Raw genomic sequence first — 14597 nt, 5'->3', positions numbered from 1 at the left:
CCTTGAACTTTCCCCAAAGCGAATGTGTTTCACTTTGTCACCCCGTCTCAAGTTCTGTGTGACTCTTCATTCAACCATCAAATTAATGTGTAGGTCTGACAAAATAGAGCCATAGGGGCTTCTCACAAAAGCAGAATTTAGAAGGTAAAGCCAGGCTTGACTTAGTGTGTTCAGAGCATCCTGGCTTTGTCCGTTTCACTAAGACCAATCCAGGATCAGGAGGTCAAGCCAGGTTTAAGAAATTCAGGTAAATGTCCGCCTGAGCTTTTCGGTCAACCAATTCACTGATGCTATAATGGATGAGTTGCGAATACCAAACGAGTGACATCATTTGATGGAGGCTGATGAGGAACTGAAGCACATCAGACTCAAGAAAGGAAACGCTGCCGCCATCATAAAGGAACAGGCGTGCAGTTGAAGCGCGTTATACACATTTTCTGTGACTCTAGAGGGCGCTGCTTCACTGACCACTTTTGGATGAAATTTCCTTTTGCAAAACCATGTTTACCCTCATGTGAGATTTTAATTGTGACACTAATGATTAATAAAAAGATTAAGATTCTGTTATTTTTAAATGCAAACAAACTAATTTAAAGAAGTTCATGTAGGATATGTCTACCTGATATGAAACAAAATTATTTTTTTCCCCTTTTGGGGCTGTGAGATATTTCACTTCTGTGCACTTGAGGGGCTCTACGTTTGTTCTGGAGGAATAAGTGAAACAGCGCCCCCTAGAGTCACAAAATCTGTTATGTCAGATAATGGAGTAACGCCTGACGTTACTGACATCTGTGCCATTGGATAAATAGCTTTATCAGCTATTTCTGTAATGCCCTCAACACATGCAATGGTCTATTAAAGGCCAAACTGTTTTGAAACATTTGAACAGTAACAATGCACACATGGACAATTATAAAGTTAATAATGGGATAGACTATAATCATAATGTTAATAGTAATAGTACTTGACTGAATGCCAAAATGTATCACTGGTATTTTAATTAAACCTGATTAAAAAATACCAAAAACACAGATGAGAAAACAGAATCACTGACTAAACTCTTTGGTTTCTGATCAGTGTAAGCAATGACTGAATTAACTAAACCTGGTCTGGAACAGGCTAGCTGCACAGATAACTTGTGTGCTAGCTACTGCTTTAGCGAAACAGAGTCAAGCCTTAAATCAGACAGGATAATGTGGAAAATCCCGGTTTAACCCTCTATCTTGGTTTTGTGAAACATCCCTCTGGTCCATCTATGTTGGACAGAGGGAGACGCCGTCGTGGGGGAATTGCGAGAAGTCTGCACGGCCCCATTCACTAGAACACATTCTAGTTTCTACAAACATACGACTTGATTTTCCGTCTGACCGGATGCCAAATCGGATCCAGAGTGTTTTGGACCCAAGTCAAACTACTGAGAGATGTTTGTTGTAGAAAACTGAAACAAAAGCCACTTGAACCGTTCATCTTTGGCCAAACGGTACCTATGTTACACATTCAACATCAACAAATATTTAAACTTGCCAGCATGTGATTTTACATTGTGCATATTTTATGTAAATTCATAACAAAAGGCATTTAGCAACCAGTTATGCGCCCCAAGCTTCCATCTCTTTAATTCATCTTGAGTAATCTTTGTTCAGTGTGTAAAATTACACACATAATGCATCAGTCCTTCAAATCAGCACCAATTACAGCCGGTTTGAGGCATCAGTGGAAACTAGATGAGGTATAGAGGGAGCGACGCCTGCTGCTCCAGTGAAAATAAAGAGCTCGATTGCACAGGCCGTAGTGTTTTCCCCACACCACAAAGCTCTATATGACATCGGTTCAGATAGAGTGCACAATAAGTACAGAAAACGCAGACCCAGCAGCCAGTCCCAGAGTGAGAAAGAACGACATGACCACGCCCGTGGCTTCAGCCTGCTCCCGGGGTACCACCTTCGGTCCATAGATCATAGGCAGCGTGCCCAGGTATCCGTTAGAGAGACCCAACAGGCAGTTGAAGATCACAGGGTACACATCACTGGAGAAGAGCACCGTATGAAGGTGGTCCCGTGGCTGGTAGTTACAGAACATGAAAAGTGGGACCAGCACGGTGCGACACAGCACCAGAGCAGGCAGGACGCGACTGGTGGGGCCGGGAATCTGCACCCAGGCCGTAGCCTGTCTGCCACAGAAGTCCGCCGCGTTATACAGGAGGAAACTGGTGAGGGGTACAAAGTAAGTTGTTGTTAAGGGGCTGCCGCTGTCCATGTTCACAGACTGGATCCCCGACGAGACGGCTGGGAATACCGAGACCGTGACGAGGAAGACGTAAAAGACACAAGCGCCGAGCATCCCGGCCTTCTTAATGATACGCTGCAGAGGAGGGACTCCAGCTGCAGCGCCGTGGTCCTCACTGAGCGTCCCAGCGCTGACGCAGCTCGACGGCAGCATGTAGTGTCTAACAGGAAGACAAGAAATTCAATTTCAATTTTATTTATATAGCGCCAATTCATGAAACATGTCATCTCGAGGCACTTTACAAAGTCAAAATCAGTCATATTATACAGATTGGTCAAAAATGTCCTATATAAAAGGGAACCAGTTGATTGCTTCAAAGTCCCGACAAGCAGCATTCACTCCTGAAGAAGCTACAGGGAGAGTCGTCTGCATTGTCCATGGCTTTGCAGCAATCCCTCATACTGAGCAAGCATGAAGCGACAGTGGAAAGAAAAACTACCCATTAACGGGAAGGAAAAACCTCCAGCAGAACCGGAAATCAGAAATGAGAGCTGTTGGTTCATTTATTGTCTCTTCAGGAGTTTAACATATGCTTTAAATAAAGCACATGAAAGTTTAAAAAGGTCAAATTAACAGAATCAGTGTGTGAGGAGACTCATTGTTAATTTAGCTTCTCTTACCTTGAATATGCAAACTTAGGCAAAAGCAAATAGCAGATGATGCAGAGCAGGATGAAGAAGTCAGCTATCAGGAAGTAGGCCAGAGCGTTGGTGGTTACGTCCGGAGCTGAACTTAAGGTCACTATTGATGCTAATGCAGTCAGGGTGCCCCCCATGGCCTGACCTAATAATAAAAAAACAAAACAATCAAGCTTATGTACCATGAAGACACTAAAAAGAAGTGAGTTATTGATGGAAAATAACTATTTTCTATCATTACTTAAAGCTTTTATTGTCAATATGTTAAAACAAAAACTTTATTGTTGGTCTTATCCATCAAATCCAACCGTTACACGGCTGCGTATGATCAATAAAACTTTATTAGATGAGACACAGTGACAGTTTTATTTAAAATTTGTGCCACAAAGTGCCACAGTTCAATAAATAATTTATTAAATGGTAACTTTTGTGTCTGTAATTATATCAAATTAAAACTAGTTTATCAAATATACACCAGATTTAAATAAATATGCCCTTAATTTATAGAAAACTCACACGTATAGAATAGATTTAATTCTTAAAATTATTACGGACTTCAAGGTTGTGTACAACAAGAAATCAAGAACTAACTTTTGTTATGAGCATGGCGACATCTGCTGGCCAACATTCACAATCACATTTGCACGAAGACAGCTAGGAGTCTTGAAACAATAAAAGGCACTAATATATACACACAGGTGCATCTAAAAATATTAGAATATTGTTAAAATCACTTCAGAAAGTGAAACCCATAGATTTATTACAAACAGAGTGGTTTCCTGTAATTTTGAGGATTATGGCTTATAGATAGTGCATACCCAAAATTCAGTCTTAGCAATTCAGAATATTAGATGAGATCAACAAAAAAAGAAAAATTAAAAATAAAAGATATTTTAAACAGAAACTTCAGGCTTTTGAAAATTATGTCCAATTTCTATGCGCTCAATACTTGGTTGGGCCTCATTTGCATGAATTACTGCATCAGTGCGGCGTGGCATGGAGGCGATCAGCCTGTGGCTCTGCTGAGGTCCACCTGGAAGCCCAGGCTGCTTCCACTACTAAAAGGAAGCATGAATACTCTGACATTTTGACCGTAGACTTTAGAAAACCAAGTGGGACCAACACCAGCAGATGACAAGGCATCCAAACCATCAATAACTGAGGAAACCTCCCACTGGACTTTTGTCGCCTCTCCGCTCTTCCTCCAGGCTCTGGGACCTTGATTCCTAAATGAAATGCAGACTTTACTTTGATCTGAAAAGAGGACTTCGGACTACAGAGAAACAGTCCAGTTCTTATTCTCTATATCCCAGGTGAAACACTTGTAGCCCATGTGTAGGAGCCGTCTGTGTGTAGTAGCTCTTGTGGCAGTGACTCCAGCCTCAGTCCACTTCTTGTGAAGTTCTTGAATAGATTTTGATTGACAAACCTGTCAAGGCAGCGGATCCCCCTGTTGCAGGTGCACCTTTCCCCTACCACACTTCTTCCTTCCACTCAATCTTCTGTTAATATGCCTGGATAGAGAACGCTGACCACCCAGCTTATTCAGCAACGACCTTTAATGGCTTACCCTCCTCATGCAGAGTGTCGATAAATGTCTTTTGGACATCCGCTGAGTCAGCAGTCTTCCCAATGATCTTATAGCCTACTGACCCCGACTGAGAGACCAATCAGAGGCACGGAAACCTGCAGGTTTTGAGTCACTTAGCTGATTAGGGTGTGACGCCACGAGTTTCCAATATTTCACCTTTTAACGATAACTTCGTTTTCTGAGACACTCAGTTTGGTGTTTTTATTCTCTGTAAGCCATAATTATCAGAATTACAAGGAATAAAGGCTTGAAATATTTCACTGTGATAAATGTATATTTTAGTTTCACTTTCTGAAATGATCGACAAAAATATTGAACTTTTTAACAATAGTTAAATCTTTTTAGATATACCCGTATAACAGCTAAGCTTCGATGTGCAAATAGAAGTTTCTTGACTGCTTGATTTTCCAGAAAGTCCTCATGCAAAATATTGCAAGACTGGCTTTTCTACAAAATAGGAAGCTTAAAAAAAGAGCCGTGTACAAGTAGAGAGTGTCATGAGTTCTACAAAATGCTGATTAGGTGGATTTAAGGAGGTGACAAATAATACTTTTATAAAACCAGATGAATTCAGCAGAGTTCGGCTCCAGCTTTGGAGAGAAACATCTCAGGTGACGCAGCCGGCCGCTGCACAAACATGTTTTACGCTCATCTGCTACCTAACCTGGTAATTAAAAATAAAAGATGCCCCAAATGTGAATGTAATGATATGTTTCACGCCATGTGAAAAGAAAAAAAAAAAAAAAAAAAAAACTACCCTGCAACAGCTCGTGTGTTTAACATATTTGAACATGAGGTTATCTAATATCAACATTTCAATTAATTCAAATACAACAAAAACAACTGAAGGAAAGATCTTTGGAAATGTTCTGTAAGACCTTAGAAAAAGGCAATTTAACGCGAGTAACATATTAGGACGCTTCCACATTTGTTCGCAGCTAAAGCGGCTCAAATCCCAGATAGGCGTATCACATCAGAAGTAATTGATGAGAACATCGTTGCTCGTTAACTTTGAGGGAGGTTTTCCGAGTCTGACCCGCAGACATTTAATATCGTAAACTCCATGGTGGGGCAGGAAGAGCCGTCCGAGGTCTTCAGAAGGATTAGAGAAGCTTATGAGTCTGGGGGCATTTTAGGTCCTATTATTATGTTCCTTTCTTGCTAGATGCAAAGGGAAATTTCTTTTATATGTACATTTGATGGATAATTATCCAAAATTATCTTCAGAGATTTTGATAAATCTCAAAAAGAATGTGAAATATTCAAAACAACTGTCAACATGTCAAAATCAGGCTGTTCAAGCAGATTCACCCTGAAAGCGTACCGCAAGATGCCTAAAAGAAGTCCCTCAAAAAAAATAAAAAAATAAATAAACACATATTCCCCTTGAATATGTGTTATTCCAGATGCACATATAGTTATTTAGCTAATTATTTATTTTTTTGAAATGCAGCACTTTTAGGACCTTAGAAATTCCGTAGGGCAAAATAAAAGTTATTGTGATATTTAGTTATGCAAACTGTCAATTGGGGTGTCTAACTCCAGTTCTCAATAGCAATTTTGCCTGTAACTTTTAGATGTGTCCTTGCTTCAAAATGCCAACATCAAATGTTCTGAATTACCTCCTCAGCATGCCATGCCAAGTTCTGCAGAGTCATTTCTTTTAGTGGGTTTGGTACGGGTTTGCATCTGAAAATTGCACTGCAGGAGTTCTTGAGCACCGGCGTTAGAAACGCCTGCTGCAGACGTTACACCGACAGCATAAGCAAACCAACCTGATATAAGAGCTTGAGAGATCCTCATGGGAAAATAGCCACTGATCCCGAAGACGCTGCCACAGAAGACGTTGGAGGCGCCGCTGATGACAGCAACACAGGCGAGTGTGCCGCCGAAGAACTCCATCCTGTGTTCTGAGACGTCCACCTTCACCAGCACGGTGGTCAGCAGGAACACAAACAGCATCACAACAAGAGACGAGAGGATTCGGACCTTTGGAGACAACCTGTTGAACGATCGCAGAAAGGAAACGTTGCTACTGAGATGAAACAAGAGGAGCGCACCTTCTTCACATTGCAACCACAGACTTCTAATGTACGTGATGAGAATTTTAATGTGACAGACCAATGAGAAGTTTTGCTGGATTGAAAATAAATCAAAATAGGAAAGGTGTGAAAAGCACCTTTTGCTGCAGACAGCTGGGACTCCTTTCTGTACTAGATTTAAATATCTAGAGACAGACATGCCGTAACAGCTCAAACTAAGTGGGACTGGAGAAACAGCATCTGCACTTTTAAAATGTTGACAGACTCCTAATTGGATTTAGAGCTGGTCTTTGACTAGGCCATTCCAACACATGATTATGCTTTCACTTAAACCCCTCATTTGTAGCTTTGGCAGCATGTCTAGGTTTGTTATTCTGCTGGAAGCTGCACCTCCAGCCCAGTCTTAGATCTAATTCTATCTCTAATACGTTTTTACCCCATGTATGGTATTCAGTGTAAAAAAGTATATTTATAATGTTAATTCAAGTTTACAATTCTGTGGATTTTGTGTTTGCCCACCTTATAAACTCCCTATAAAATAAAATAAATATGTACTGTGACCTGCGTGTTAAACTGTGTTCATGTGCGTGTAGTTTTACTAACTTGTAACAAGAAAGTAGTGAGAATCAGGCACACCACTGACGGTACGGTTGAGGCAATGGAAAGGTAGCTTTCAAAGTAGTCCTTTGAAAAAGAGAGAAAATACATTATTCTTTAGGGATTGAGGGGAACAAGTTAAAAGGAGGAATAAGTAATAAGACAAACAACACGTACACAAGCTGGAGTGAAACCCCGCTGAGTTTACTTCCACAGGACAGGTCTATAATGTTGTATTCTGTTCAATTTCTGGTCCGATTCCCTCACTGGCTTCCATGTTAGCAGGCTGCTGCCAACATAAAATACCCAATGCTGCGCTCTGTTTTGGGAACCCTGGGAACGCTAATATGATTGGCTCAGGAACCAGGAAGTAAACACCGAAAGTCGTTCCGGACTGTGCCTCTAATTTCGAAAGGAGAAAAACTCGATTAAGACGTTGTTCATGGAGACGATTGGATTACACTTTATTTGAAGCGGTCTACTAAGACTGTCATTACACAGTCATAAACATGACATAACCCTGTTATGAACATAAATGATTCATTATGAATGTTTAAGACTGTTGTCATTAATTGTCATTCGGTAAATTATGACACTATTAAAGCAAAGTTGACATTGATTAAAATGTCTGTGTTATGACAACTTGACATTAACAGAGACAAGGTTAAGTTTAGGGCTTGATTTGGGGTTGTCATAGTTAAGGGCTTGTCATAACAAAGACATGTTAACAATGTCAACTTTGACTTAATAGTGTCATAATTACCGAATGACAATTCATGACAACAGTCCTAACATTCATAATGAGTTATGAGTTATGTCATGTTTATGACAGTGTAATGTCAGTCTTATGTACACCCCTTCAAATAAAGTGTTACTGACGATTGTTGTTTGGGAACGTTGCTTCCATCCTGGGTGACAAGTTAGAATGATTTAGTTATCGCAACAGTACATTTATTCTATCGCTCCTTTAAAGACAACAAAACATCATCCACCACTTTCTCATTATAATGTGTTATTGCCTTTCACATCTAAAAAGGGATTTCTGTGAATCTGAAAAAGACTTTTCTAATCATCTGTCACCTGATTTTCATACTACCATGTCAGAAGCAGGGCATCTTTAGAAACGCATAACTTTCCAGACACAGATGAAATCGAACACATTTAGCTTCTTCACCCTGCTACTCACACTGAGATCGGATCGCCCGCTGAGGTCGCTGCTGTTGCTAAGCTTGTAGACCCAGTAGTGCTTCGCCGTGATGAAGAAGTTCCAGGGCAGCAGGGAGCCGATGCCCATCAGGAAGAAGATGAGGTACACCAGATTGTACGAGTCCTCTGGACTGTAGCGCACAGCCAGAGGCGCCGAGGACGCTTTGGGAAGAAGGGTTGATGGTGTCACCCACCTCCTCATCCTCGGTCAGGCTTTGGTCGTCGTACGAAGGCGGACGATAGGAGGTTGACGCTGGGCTGCACAGACCCTGTGCGGTCCATTTTCACAGGCGGGGTCCGGGGCAATCGGAGGGTGAAGATAAGGAAGGGATGAAAAGGCTGTGGATAGATGTAGAAAGTGTTGCTTAAGTGGACAATGAGAAATACAAGTTATTCAGAGGATGTTACTGTAATAAAAATGGGGTTTTAATTTGAAAAGTCACTTTACAAATCTTATTACACCCATTTCCTCATATTGTAGCTTCATATTATATCGTATTAAAATCTCCTATTCACACCCCTTGAACTTTTTCCACAAAAATACACAAGCTTCAGTGTATTTTTATTGGGATGTTATGACAGACCAACGCAAAGTTAGGAAGTAATTGTGAAGAGGAAAGACAATATCACTGGTTTTCGCCTTTTTTCCCAGAAATAAAAATCCATAAAAGTATGCCAAGTATTCATATTCAGCTCCGTTGACTCTAATACCTCTAAATTTAATCCAACATAACCCTTTCCATTTAGAGGAGTTAAGCAGAAGCCTGGCTGTGTGTAATTTAATCTCAGTCCTCAGAGGTTATTAAGGAACATTAGTTAAAACAAACAGCATCATGAAGACTGACGAACGAGACAGACAGACAAACTGAGGCAAAACTGATGTTTCCAGGTATTCCTGATCCAGTCTGAAGGAGCCTGGGCTATTTTGCAAACCGGAATGGACAAAGCGTTCAGTCTTTTTTGATGCGGAGTCTTTAGATGTTAATGGAATCGTAGAGACGTACTTATAAGATATGTGTAGCTGTAATTGCAGCAAACGCTGCTACAACGAACATATTAAGAGGGGCTGAAGGCATGTTTTTGGTTCCATTTCACAATAATATACAACGTCGCTCAACCGCATGTGGGTTATCACATGTATAAAATACAGCAAAGGTTGGTGGTTGTTAATGTGACAAATTGTGGAAAAACCTCAAGAAGCACAAAAGTCTGATATTCCCGTTTTTAATTTCTAATTCAACTCAGTTTATTTATGCAGCGCCGATTCACAACAATTGTCGTCTCAGAGCGTTTTGCAGGACTGATCAGAATCATCTTATTTGGCCACGACTGCACAGTCGGGTATTGGTGCAGATATTAGGCATACACGTATAAACCGCGTGTTTATATTGTGTGTGTGTTTTAGTGTAAAGAAAAGAAAACGGGAAGTTGCGAGAGCAGTAGCTGTTTGCTCAGGCTGTGAGGTGTTCATCGGAGTGGAAACCGTTCCGTGGATACTGATTTTAAGCAATCATCCCTCTATAGCATGAACCTGAACGGTTTGTGCGCAGGATGTGTGGCGTCAGCAGAGATCCAACATCTTGAAGTCAGAACAACACAGAGAAGGTCTGTCAGACTAATTTCTAGATTGGGCCACTTTGGCATCATGAAGTCATTAAAAGGGCTGATTGCTCGTGTATAGATGATACTTTTGATATTATAATTTCATTCCAGTTCATATAGAAATTTAAATAAATGCACAGTAACATCAAAGTAGCACCCGTAACTCCAATTTTATATAGTTTATCTGCAAAAAAAAGTTGATATTGGGGCGATTACACTTTAAACTCTCATCATTCTGCATCACTTTTTCCTCTATTTGGACATTTCTGGGTTGCTTTAATGTGTTGTGGGAAAACTGACATCTTGTAGCAGGACGCTGGAACTACACAGTAAACATTTTTTTCATTCGCTACCAGAGGCACAGCTTCAGCCACTTTATACAATTTAAAATGATATATGCCTCTACATTATGACATGCCTTTTTTTTGGTTCTTGAGGGCCGGATAAATTGCCTTGGAGTGCCGGACTCGGCCCGCGGGCCTCGGGTTTGACACGTGTGACCTAGACATTTGTCCTGTTGTGGTTGTTGTTCCACTGGCACCTTCACCATTCAGTTTGATCACCTTTATTAGATCAGCATGTGTGCACCTCTCTCTCTCTAATAAGTAACCCAAGGACCTGCCAATTCAATCAGAGCCGACTCCTCCATCACACAGAACACGTTTCCCCACATCCCGTGCTTTTTAAAAGGCATGTGATCGTTTGACTCATCCCTGCCGCTTCAAACAGGAGCGCCTAATCTCATCACACCAAAACACACGCATTTAACAGAGAAGCAGGCCATCACTCTGACTATTCTTAGGCAAACATAAAAGCTGATTTAGCAACATACCAAAAAGGGAAGTAATATTCACATGACGCTAAACCCTACTATTACTCAAACAGCAGACTGTACCACTATATGTCTTTAAATAAGAATATGGCACTGCGGGCTGCTATTACTTCTTAATGTTTTTTTATCTGTTGGGCTTTAAATAGCTTTAATTAGTTTGGTGTGACAAACAACAAAAAAAGGTAAACAGTAAAGGCTACGTACCAGGGGCCCGTTCTTCGTACGTTGCTTAAAACATCCGAGATCAAATGACACATCACAGATGATTTCACACCTGTTGTTTTTGATTAGTATGACGGGATTGAGTTATCTGAGATAACTGCGCGTTCATGCGTTTGTTTAAAGGGGAAATGTATCGATAGTAGTTGTTTTGGCTGTTCAGCATGGCCAAAGAACGCCCACAGTTTTTCTCCCAGCAGAACAAGAGCTTTTAATGGAAGGTTATGCAGAATTTGAGTCATTAATTAAAACACCTCAAAGTCTGCTAAAGCCAGGAGAGGGGCTGGCAAAAAGCAGCAGACAAATTAATGTGTAAATACTGTCCATGGTAGATGTTTCTATCACTTTCTACAGTATTGAATTTTTGCATTTTACTAATCTCATATTTACTTTGTTCTTTTATGTCAGAGCCTCCACGGGACCCCACTAGAACATGGGAACAAGTACAAGTGAAATACAAGAATATTCTACAAAATGGTAGCCCTTAATTATTATACTTTATTTTAAAGAGGCACTTGTTACGTCAAGAGATCCAAATTTCAGTGTCATTCCTTAGACACTGGAAGTAAAGGACACGTGCAAACTGGGAATTTTAACAAAAAAAAAATTCTCTATCTATAAAAAAAGAAGTTCTTCCTTTTCCAAGTCATCCACAGTTTACACGGTAAAACTGTATTGCTCAGTATCTAGATAGTCCATCCATAGTTTTTTCTAATACAAACTACGGCTCGACAGGAAGCAAGCCTTTCAAAGTAAACTAAAACTTCACAACAAAATGGTCTGAACAAATCTTGTTACTGAATATGATAAAAAATAAAAAGCAACCATCATACAAATAACTTAAATATTTTCTATTTATGGCTCTAACACCACCTTTTCCTCTTTAAAAGCCACTGTTAAATGATGTGCTTGTCTGTTATAACAGCCACCAAGAAAAATCTCTCTACAATTACACTGTCGCGCTGCGCTAAAGCGCAAGTCCAAGATGAGTTTCGAAGAACCAAACGATGCAAGATCATGTCAAATCGTCAACATCAAATCCAGCTAACTGAGTTAGCGACGTACGAAGAACGGACCCTTGGCTAGCTAACGCGAAGCGTTTGCTAAACGTTGCTCTCGGCAGCAAAACAAAGACAGAGAAGAAAGAAAATGTATCAGCAAACGTACCTCATCCCTAAAGACTCCGAGGCTTTCGGCTTTTCTGTTTCCCTGAAGGTGTTTTCCGACCACCAAAACTTCATTTGACAGCACGCCCGTCTCCCCGGTCAGCTGACTTTATTCTCTTCCCGATCTGCGAGCTGGCGTGTGTCGCCAGCTGCAGTAAACAACAGCACTTCCGGTTTTAAGACATGGGTAAAAAAAACAAATCAAACGAACTATACTATATAACAATAAAAAAACTATAATAACAATAAAAAACAATAGAATGGCCTACATTTATTTGTAAATATGAACTACTTAATATCTCATATGCGTACATTAAAAGAAAGAAAGAGACATCTTCAGTGTTACTTTGACGGGTCACAACGCAGGAAGTTCAACTTTTACAGCTTTTCACAATAAAAGCACGATTTGACCACACACTCCACATGAGCGCCTCACTGCATCAGCATCTATTCGAAAAGTTTATTTAATTCCGCAAGTCAATTTGAAGAGTATATCATATAGAGTTCTAACACAGAGAGTGGTATATTTAATTTCAAGCATTCTGATCATATTCCCATCATGGGAGAAGAAGTAAGTTCTGAACCAGAGACTTAAAAAAAGCTCAACATACCAATAAAGATGACCGGCTCAGCTCCGGGGACTCCTGCAGAATCTCTGGAGCTGATTCCTCATAAAATGAAGGACATTACAGACAACTCTGAGCATCCTCTCCACCAGACTGTCATACAACAACAACAACAGAGTGTCTTCAGCAAGTGGTTTCCACAGATCTGATGTAAGACAGGTTGCTACAGGAGATCCTTCCTGCCTGCAGCCATCAGCATCCATAACAACTCTTTAAAGAAACCGCTGTGATATGTTACAATAGCATTCATTTCTATTTTAAATTACTACAGTTTTTCTCGAATTGAGTGTAGTTACATCTACTGAAAGCTTGTTATCAACACACATTGTTGAACCAAAGCATATTCTCTGGGAGGATAGTGAGTCGGTCACAATAGTGGGTTCGGCAGCTGGAGTCATTGCTTCAAAGTCCATCTTGCAAAAACGTGTCCAGAACCGCGTTATGCCACCCTGAAGCAGAGGAAATCAAGAAAGTGTCTTTCCTGGGCAAAGTAGAAAATTGACTGGACTGATACTCCATTATACAAAGTCATTTTTTTTCTAATGAAAGGAAATTCCTCCTTTCATGTGGAAATGAAGGCGCCATAGTCTGGAGAAGGAGTGAAGAGGCACAAGTTACAGTGTGAAGTTTCCACAGTCAGTGGTGATTTGGGTGGTCAAGTAACCGGTTTATCAAATCTAAAGTCAGGACAGCAGAGCACCAAGAAATTTTACAGCACGTCCTGCTTTCTTCTGCTGACAAGCTTCATGGAGATGCTGGTTTATTTTCCAACAAAACCACCTGGCCACGCTGCCAACTGTATCAACACCTGCTTTTAAGGCCTCATGTGGTGGATTAGTCAGCAAACTAGTCCAATCTCTCAGGTCTCTCTGGTCTGAGTATTGAAAAGAGAAGGAGGAGAAACACCAGACCCAACAAAGCTGATGAGCTTAAATGCCTCTATCAAAGCAACTGGGCTTCATTAAACCTCAGCAGAGCCACAGGCTGATCATCTCCATGCCACGCCGCATTGATGCAGTGATTCATGCAACATAATGTCATTTTCAGCAGGTGGACATTATTGCGTGGGAATACCTTTATTATTTGTCTGATGTAATCTTCAAAAATTCTGAGAAATTGATTTTTATTGTTTTCTTTTTATTAGCTGAAAGCCATAATCTACCACCATGTTTAGCAGTGACACTATTTTTGATTTGAAAAATTATACAGGATTTTGGCTGCAGTTCACTCATGGTATGAGCATTTTTTTTTACAGAAAACTGTAATTGAAAAATGAAAGCGAAGCTGTTAATATTAATGTGTTAAATATTTCATCATATATAGATGGTAAAATATATATGTGGCTTCCACCAGGCTATATTGGCCAGAAGATGGCGCTGTAGGACAGTCTATCCTGTCATTCTGCTCCTGTTGGAAGAAACAAGCTGGATGTTCTCTTCTCAGACACATGAGACACGAGATGGACCATTTTACTGCTGGAAAAAACACTCTGCAGAATATTTTCTTTTGGTGACACATGAAACAACATCTGTCACCATCAAAAAAAGAACAAAAAAAAAAACAAACAAAAAAAAAACAGTGAGCCGATCAAACTTCCAGCTGTTAAATTTGACCCCCCTATTGTCAACATCAGGGAGAACCAGAGGTGTCAAATAACTCTTTGCAAGGAATGAAACCTGAGCCCCAACACTAAATATTGACTGATGTAAGAAAAAAAAATACTCAAATTAATATTGCAGTGTCTAACTCGAAAGTCTTGGTGGGGGCCTGAGCAGATAGCCTGACTAATTAA

At 40.4% G+C, this 14597-nt stretch overlaps 1 pseudogene; it reads right to left on the bottom strand.

Moving 5' to 3' along the window:
• Window positions 1–1450: 1450 nt before the first annotated feature.
• On the bottom strand, window positions 1451–12185 carry LOC118557050 (annotated as a pseudogene).
• Window positions 12186–14597: the final 2412 nt, after the last annotated feature.

Source organism: Fundulus heteroclitus, chromosome 22 (assembly GCF_011125445.2).
Source record: "Fundulus heteroclitus isolate FHET01 chromosome 22, MU-UCD_Fhet_4.1, whole genome shotgun sequence".
Taxonomy (NCBI): Eukaryota; Metazoa; Chordata; class Actinopteri; order Cyprinodontiformes; family Fundulidae; genus Fundulus; species Fundulus heteroclitus.
The sequence above is the reverse complement of the archived record's forward strand: the minus strand, read 5'-3'. Positions and strand labels throughout refer to the sequence as shown.